This window comes from Anser anser (genome assembly GCF_964211835.1).
Source record: "Anser anser genome assembly, chromosome: 1".
NCBI classification, from domain to species: Eukaryota; Metazoa; Chordata; class Aves; order Anseriformes; family Anatidae; genus Anser; species Anser anser.
The window spans coordinates 48,228,649-48,237,541 of record NC_139720.1 but is presented as its reverse complement, the minus strand read 5'-3'; the positions used below and the strand labels follow the sequence as shown (position 1 = coordinate 48,237,541).

Genomic DNA, 8,893 nt, shown 5'->3' with positions numbered 1-8,893 from the left:
TTGACTAACACATTCATGAATGAGAATACCGTAAGTCTTTATTAATGAATGATTGAACTGTCAATCTTCATTCCTTCTTCATCATTATAATGAATGAATGCATACCCTTATCAATCTTCGGTTCTGTTCACATGTCACACGCTGTCTCTCTCCTCCAGGAGCTGTCAATTTAAAACTATGAGACAGTCCATAGGAGAAAGGAAGTAACAATGCGTTCATAAGATCCATGATAAAAATAAAATAACAACATATGCATAAATACGAACTAAAATTTGAGTATCGCCCTAGTTATTTTCTTCATATCTAATATAGAGGAATGATCTGTGCTTTGTGGTTCTTACAGGCGTATAGGAAATTATAGTGACATAAATTATTCAGTTACAGATCAGCCTACATTCAGGTCTCACACAAGCATTATTTAACTAAACTTTTTAAAATTAGCCAAACCTTGTTCAATAATTTTAAAGCAGGAAACAGTGATGGCCTGTGTTATGGCAACACCTCAGTGTCTCTCATGCTAGTCAGGGTGGTGTCACATGCGGTAATAACTCAGGATCAGGGGGGCAGATCCTGGGCTCAGTCCATCCTGCAGAGACATTAAGAAATTCTGTCCTGTGGGAAGTGCAAATCCTAGGAACAGGAGAGATGCAACAGGTTTGCTCATGCACATGACGTAAATAGCCAGAGAAGCACAAGGAGTTTCTTGAGCAGACTTCAGCCCCAAACGTTTGGATATCATGAAGTCTGAGGGAGTGGTCCTTAAGAGCTTGAGGAGGGCTTGGAGCACTCAAGTGCTCGGCATGCTGAGGACCAACCAGGGCTGCTGCCTCACCAGTTTCCCACTTTGGTATGAAGAGATGCCCAGTACTGCAGAGTGTGAATCATACCACTCTAGCAAGGAGAAAGAAGATGTTTCCAAATAAACATAGAAGGAGGTCTGGAGGCCTTTTCTATGCATCACAGTTTTATTAGCTCTGTTTCTCAGTTAGGAGTATGAGCACTTTCTATTGCAGCTATCCGAGCTTAAAAAATGCAGGTACAATAAGGAAGCTATTTGGTAAAGGACAATTATACCAGGATAGTTAATTTTCTTTTCAAGGACAAGTATTTCCAATGTAAGCACTTGGATTGTGCTTAAGCTCGGAGCATTTTGTCAGTTCAGTTCTTTTGCTGAATTTGTTAAGCTGATGTAATTATGTGCAGCATAACTGAAGGAAAAAACATGTGGGGGAAGGAGGGTTGGGAAGGAAGTGGGAGCACGTTTTTTAAAGTGGTTTTACTACTGAACTGCTTGTGCCATGGGCATGCAGCCTCAGCTCCTTCTGATGCATACTGGTTATCTGGCGTCACCTGCAGAGGTGCCTTGATGACAGTGTTAAATGGTGGAACAGCAATTTGAATTTATAAAGGGGGCTTGCTTTGTCACTTACAATATTTCATCTTACTGTAATATTCTCAGCTCTCGCTATTTGCACTTTTCAAGCTGTGCAAAGCAACCTGAGTGGGTTAACTGTTCAGTGCTGTCCTTTGCAGGATTTCCTGGGAGCTGTCACTCAGAATGGAGAGATACAATTCCAAATATGTATTTATTTGCAGTGCCCTTTGTTCCTAGAAATCTGGAAGGTATCTGATGTTAATCAAATAACTGTTCCTGCCCAAATAAATGCTTCCATATGTCCATTTATCCACCAGGAATCTGATTATGACTGAAAAATTTAGTGGTATTCCTCATTCACAAGACAAAAGAATTGGCTCATCCTTGCTAAACAGTATGCTACCACAATTGCAGTGTAACTTTTAACTCGCTGTGAATTTAGCTGTCTTGTGCTCAGGCTCATTATAGAGCACTTCATGTTCTCGCTTTTCAGACAGCTATTTGGTTGGTTTTGCTGCTCCTACTGATTTGCCTAATAATTTTATGTACAAAAAGCCAAATCCTGCTATTATTTATGAACACGTGTTCCCACCTAAGGCAATCCAAAGATTCATAATGCCAAGACATTATGCTGATAGCATTGGCTGAGGCAGATACAAAGCTTCTCACGTTAAGATTGGACTTAGGATCTTGTTAGTTCCTAGAGCATCTGAAGTCAGAATGCAATTGCTTTATTTTAAACAGAAACTTTAGAGATTGTGCCTTTCCTCTGTCTGAAGAAGAGGGAAATACGACAGTATATTCTTCCCAGCTTCTGTACCAAAGGGCAGGGCAACTTCTAACAACTCCAGAACAGATGCCATGTGCATTCCTTAGTCATCATAAAGCAAATCATCTAGCCAAAAACATATGCTTGTGTGCACTCACCTATGAACTCCAGAGCAAATGGCCATCAGCAAGCAGTAGGGGAAGCAGAGTAGTCCCATGACTGCTATCCAGACTGACTTAGCTAATGAAGTGAGCATAAACAGCAAACATCCATCACCATAAATTATCCTCAAACTCCCCTTTCACATGCAGTCATCTCCTTGCATCTAATGCTTCTCAGACAACCTGTGACATCTGTGGCCTGAATCCTGCAAATGACTAGACTGAGTAGGAAATGTGCTCTGTAAACATGTTGTTCATTAGAGCTATTTTACCTACTGCCAGATGGATTGATTTGAAATGGTTTATTGCTTACTCACCCTTTCGCGTACTTGAATTAGATGAGTTAGCCAACTGCCTAACAGTCAGGAATTGAGTTCTTCAGTCCAGCAGAGATTTTGAATCTGCCCTTGCTCTTCTTCCTCCACAGAGAGTTATAAGGGATTAGAAAATTTTACGTGGGAATATTTTCATTTGAGCTAATAATGTAAGATGAAAGAGATCAGCTTTGTGAAATAAGCACCGCATTTAAAATACAAGCCTACTCACAGGAGAAATAAATATTAAAAGGTTGTAGCTAAATAACTGGTTACGGTGTTGTTGTTTTGATATATTTTTAAAAACAGATAGATAGACAGATCTAGATATGTAAGATAGCTGATATAAAAGGATAACTTCCCCCAAAACAGAAAAAGACAAAGGAGTAATAACAAAGACATACATTCAATATCACTATTTCAATATCATCACCCAGTCCTGAGATGAAAATTATTATAGTGATAGCATTAGTACCAGCATCCAGCTGGTTGTTATTAAAGCAAATACAGACCAACCAAGCCACATAAGTCAGTATTTTGAGGCACTTGGGTAGTCTCAAGGACTAAAAACCTACTGAAAGAAACAAAATATTCTAGTCAGGTGGGACAGGTCAGAATTAATGGAAATACTTTATCCTGTGGCTAAGGAAACAAGCTCAGCCAGAATTTTTGCTCTTCTCCAGCACCTTCTTCTCCAGCAACATGGCAGGTAGCTAACCCTACTGTTTGCAAGTTTATCTAAATGTAATTTAGTTGAACTCAGCACATCAGCTGCACTGGCAACAATTTCAATAATTGCCATTCTGATTCTAGCCTGTAGACTTTCTAAAATATATAAAAATACATTTGCACAGGGCCTTACTTACTCTATAGATAAAGTAGTTCTCCCCCAACTGCTATAAAAATAAGTCCAAGCCTAAGTCAGATATGGTGCTGCTGCACACTCTAACAAGGAAATATTTTGCATCTCTTAACTGACACTGACATTTGAGAGTGCCTGCACTCTGGAAGGCTGTCTGGGCTGCACATCATTTATCAAGCTGGGTTTTGACTTTGATTTTGCATTCTGCCTCCGCTTACAGTTTTCTAAATTTTATTTAAATGATAAGATATTGGTTCTGACTCAGGAAAGCATTTAATAATATACTTGAGTCCCTTAAGCACTTGCTTAAAGTGCTTAAAGTTTAGTATGCATTGAAACAATTTCCTGAGCTTATGTTATACAGCACTAGAGTCTCCTGAAATTACTTTATGTCTTCCTCAACACTGCTTTCCACTGCCTCTGTAGAAGACACATTGTTTTAGAAATATTCCCGCACTGCCTTCCTTCACAATCCACTACCATTACCTTCACTACGTGGAGGATATTCTGAGGAAGAGATCCTCTCTTGGTAATAATGATAAAGGATATAGAGCTGAGCAGGTGTGTACGTCTGCACAAAACTCTAAGTATGGGATAACTTGGTGTACGTAAAGCATCGTGCTCCACTTCAAAGTTGTAACAGCAGCCTACTTTTGTTAGCAGCAAGGCCTTGTGAACATAGCAAGTCAGGCTGAATCGAGAAGTATTTCTCTGCTTTTCCCAGTTTGTGTATCTTCTGGTGGGTATTCACACAACAGATGCTCAGAGTCTAGCTCAGCTGCTGGGAAGTTGTTTACCTCTACCTTGCCTAGAGGAGGCTCTTTAAATGGCAAATTAGGTAAATTTACTTAAAATAGGTAGTGTGAATGTCCCCTCCACTCAACTGCCCACCCCAAGCCAATAATTAGAGCCAGTTCCCTTCCTGCAGAACAGAGAAAACAATACTTCAGACAATAGCAGTAATGAGAGTATAAAATACAAATCTGACAAAGAAAATGTAATGTTTTCCAGAGCCATTTGGATATCAAATTGGGCCCCTTAATTAGCAAGTACAAATAAAGCTGTCAGGCATTCACTGACAGGTTTTTTAAGTGATCTTTAGCACACAGCATGGAAAAAAATATAACTTCAGCACGCAGTGTCAGATCAAACAGTTTGTCTGCTGTAGATTAGAGGGAAAGAATATATTAAATCTCAGGATGACATCTGGTATTTCAATACAAAAATGGAATCTCGGACTTAAAAAGGCTTTCACCAAGATAATCTCCATTTAAAGCTGAGCAATGTAAACTGTGACCAGCTTGAAGACCGCAAGAGCTAGTGCACTCAAAACTGAGACATTGGAAAGATGACTTTTATTAGTTGGCATTTTCCTGTCTTGTAACTCAACCCAGAATGTCATGAGTGGCATTTGGGCTGTGCAGAGCAATACGGAAAGCCATGAATGGCTGCTTTGAATTAGCCAAGGAAGGCAAGTACTATAATGTTTCCTCCTTCATAAAACCCATCATACAAAAATCATTTCATATCACAGCAGATGTTTGTATATATTTTGGCTGTTGAATGGTAAATCTAATGCTAGAACTGCAAGTTCAATATATAATGTATCCTGACATAGGATTTTTTCTTTGCTTGTTTTTTTAGCAATTACTATACCCAATGGTTTCTTGTTTCGAACAAATTTAAATAAATCTTCTGTGGCAGCACATATTAAACTGATTTGGCTCTTGTAGGCTGGAAGGAAAAGGGAAGGGAAAGGACACGTGCCTACTGCAGTGACATTCAGTCAAGCCATAGAAGGTCCTTAATTTCTAAATAGAAAAAAATAGGTGGGATCTTGGACAGCATGGAGAACTGGTAATGGTAAGGCAACCTTTCACTTTGTGGTTTGGTTTATTTTCCATAGGTCAGCTGTTAAACGTAGGTGAACACAAACCCTGTTGCAGAAGCGCTGTAGAGAAGCACAAGGAGTAATTAATTTAATTAGTTCTCCTTCACCCAGCTGCTACTGTGTACAAACCTTGCAGGGGCTAGGCATCCCTGGCACCTTCACACCTCGCTTTCTGCTTGGCAGCATACTTTTCTATGTGAAACCATTAGCAGCAGCCATGGTATCCTCAAAGCAAAAAAAAACAAACAAAAAAAAAAAAAACACAGCCTTGCAGCGGCACCAAATTCTTCATAGGGCGCACGTGTCAGGAAGCCGATATTTCAGGAAGCACTGGTGGTGATAAAAATTTCCTAATGTGTAGCCTAGCCAGACAGAAACTGGGGAAGGGTGGCTTGGTTTCCTTCAGAAACTCCGGAACGACGGGCCGCACCTAGAGTAACAGGACCGACAGGGAGCTGGTGCCACTGAGGCAGCGCGGCCTAACACACCGCGTAAGACGCACAGGGCTTGGCAGCGTCACCTAGCTGGGAATTTCGACAAACAGCTATAAAGCACCATGTTCTCAGGGCCCCCCAAATGCTAAACAGCAGGTGCAACCCCCCCCCGTCATTTTGGGGATGGCTGGGCACGGGGAGGCCGCCAGCGCCGGTCCTGCCTCCAGAAGCAGTGCTCACGCTCCGGGTGTCTGGAGCCTGCAGGGTAATTTTTCGCTAAGTATACAAACAAGGTGTAATTTTAGCATTCGCTGCTTCCTACGCTCTGGCTTTGCTACAGCCTTGCAACACAGAAGAAAAATAGACCCGCAATCCCCTTAAGTTTTTGCTGATGCCAGTTAGAAGTAAACCTTCTAAAAAGATTACCACAAAAAAAATGCAACAGGAGAAAAAAACTCTTTTTAAATAAAACCTGAAATATGGAAAATATCACAGGAAACAGAACCTAATGAGAATCCCGGCTTTGATCTTTTCTTATTTCATTGTAATTCTAATTTCCTGTTTGATTTTAAATGGATGGTGACCAGAGCGATCGCAGTCCTCCCTGGTGATCAGGGAACATTGTCCCTGCGTAGCTCTTGTGTTGGTAGAAATAGAGAAAAGAGGGAACGCTCAGTGACTAAAAGCAAAGCAGGAGTTCCCACTGTTCCTTAGGAGCCCGCTGCCTGCAGGGTGTGTACAAAAACCCAGTCAGTACGCAGTTCTGGAGGCCTGAAGCAAAGCTGGCTCAGGCAGGCATCTCCCAGCCCCGCAGGTCAGCACCAAGATCTGAGCGAAAGGGTGCAAGCCCGGGGCTGGTTATACCTTTACCTGTGGGTCCTGCCTGTTTCAGAAGGTGCGTGCACTCTCGTAGGTCACACTGCTCCCCGAAAGCCTGACAGAGCTCTTTGGTCAGCAGGGACTAAATGTTGCTCGTGGGGCTAAGCTTAGACCAAGGCAGAGCACAGCAACAGCAGCTGAAGCACATCAGGCACCCAGCAATCATCTGGAAAGGCAAGCCCCACCGATCTGAGTGTGGGGCAGACTCTACTCGCCCCAATAAAAAGTGCTTGTCCTTACCAGGTAGAGCACTGCTGGTCATCGATCATTTTAAAACCTGCATTAGCCTGTGAGCAGGTTATCATCAGCTGGAGATATTAACAGACATCAGCAATGGGCAGCGAACTGAAGGCTGCTCCATAGCCTGCTCTTCCCCACAGGTGTCATCAGCCCTGTGGCACCTCTGACAGAGCGTCTTCCCCTCTCCTCAGGTGTGGCAACGCGAGCACTGCAGGTGCTTCTCTCCTCACTGTCACACCGAAAGGTCTCACAGTCCCCGCTGAGGACTGCATGCCAGCTGTGAGGCTAAGGCCAATACAGAAGGACATGAAGAGCAAAACATCTCGGGGACTAGATGGTTCAGATTTGGATGTCAGAAGTGCTAATAATTTACTAAGTGCTAATTTAACAAGTGCTAATTATTTACTTTGTGTCTGGAAAGAAGTAGGATTATGTATTTATATCAAGTAGAGAGAAATTGTTCTTTGTTGGTAACTGAGGAGGATGTTTGGGATGAACGCTACTAAGTGAACCCCGAGAGCGGTGAAAGAGTTGGCTGAGGATCCTTCTTTTTCAGCGGTCTTGATTTTGGAGGCACTGGGGAAACTGCAGGAGACTGGAATATTATTTATGTTGTGCTAGTATATAAAATAGATAACCATAAACACACCCTAACACTGACCAGGAGTGTGGAAAAACATACCGCTGGGACAACAGGGGGTGACAGCACTCAAAGAACCGATGGTAGGCACAGAGCGTCTTACCGTGACTTTCTGAGAATTGCCAGAGAGATCTTAGTTCCTCATTTCAGATTACAGGTTTGTACAGGTAAACATGGAGACGTAAGGCACCTAGGGGCTGAATTTTGTACTGTGTGAAACCTGATGGAAAGTTAGCACTATACCACGTCTGAAAGCACTTACTTGGTTTAAGAACTGGTTACTTCAGCAGCTCCCGTGAATTTATTTTCTATTTGGCTCTTCCCCCTATGACTCAACAGTATGTCCCATCGTGTCCTCCCTCTCAGGGTTTGCTAATGTATAATTCAGCAACTCTTAACCCAGGGGGATGTGTCTGAGAGCAGACAACCAGCAGGACAGGGGTGAGAGGGGATCGGCAGGATGTAAGGCAGATCTGGGGCGCAGGGTGGGCAGTGCAGGGCGCTGGAGCCGGAGGAGCCCGTGGCTGCTGGAACTGCCAAACCACAGCAAAGTTTCTCAGGTGTGACCCGCTCACCCACTGCCTTCAGGGCACGCTCGCTGCTTCCCAGCTCGGAAACAAGTGGACAAACTGACAGACTTCGAAGTGTAATTGCACAGGGGGAGAGTCGCTGCCAAAGGGAGAGGTTTCTTATGAGCCACCTGGTGGCTTTGTCTGAAATACCCTGTAAACTGGGTTCTGTGTACAGAATACCCATCTTTGAACGGTCAGAAGTAAATGTGTCCCTCTAGGGAGGGTGCAGGCTGTGCTGCAAAACAGAGACCGGCAAGTGGTGACTCCGGGAGGGGCCTGGGGGGTTTTGGCGGAAGAGTAATCCAAACACAGCTCCCTGCACAATCCTGCAGCAAAAAAGGGGCTAATACGTCCCTGACTTCTTGCTGCACATGAGGGAATAAATCAAGCACCAGAAGAAAGATGATTTTTTACACTTTGTGTGCAGGACTGGTATGATAGATAATCCTCATTCTGAAAAGGCTGATGAAAAATTGGGGAGGGTAGAGAACCGCAAAAATGGCAAGGGAAAATTGCTTTTCAGTCACAGATGTAGAGTTCCAGCTGTTCAGCTTGTCAACAAGAAAAGTGAGAGGTGACTTGATTACAGCATTCAAGTGCTTTCCCAGGCAGAAAATGCTAGGCAGTCATCCCTTCTCTCAGCTTGCAGGGAAAGACAACAACAGGATCCAGTGGCTGAAAGCTGGACACAGGCAAATTAAGTTCGAAATTCAGTCCAGTTTTATAACAGTGGAGGCAACTGGTCATTACAACACA

The 8,893-nt window shown here is 43.0% G+C and overlaps 1 long non-coding RNA gene across 1 annotated transcript; it reads right to left on the bottom strand.

The window, feature by feature from the left end:
* On the bottom strand, positions 1 to 6,828 carry LOC310892694. Its single transcript, XR_014578311.1, has 3 exons — positions 6,677 to 6,828; positions 2,623 to 2,720; positions 1 to 891 (listed from the first exon to the last, which is right to left on the bottom strand). It is a non-coding gene; the product is annotated as an uncharacterized lncRNA (long non-coding RNA).
* Between the last annotated feature and the right edge of the window lie 2,065 nt (positions 6,829 to 8,893).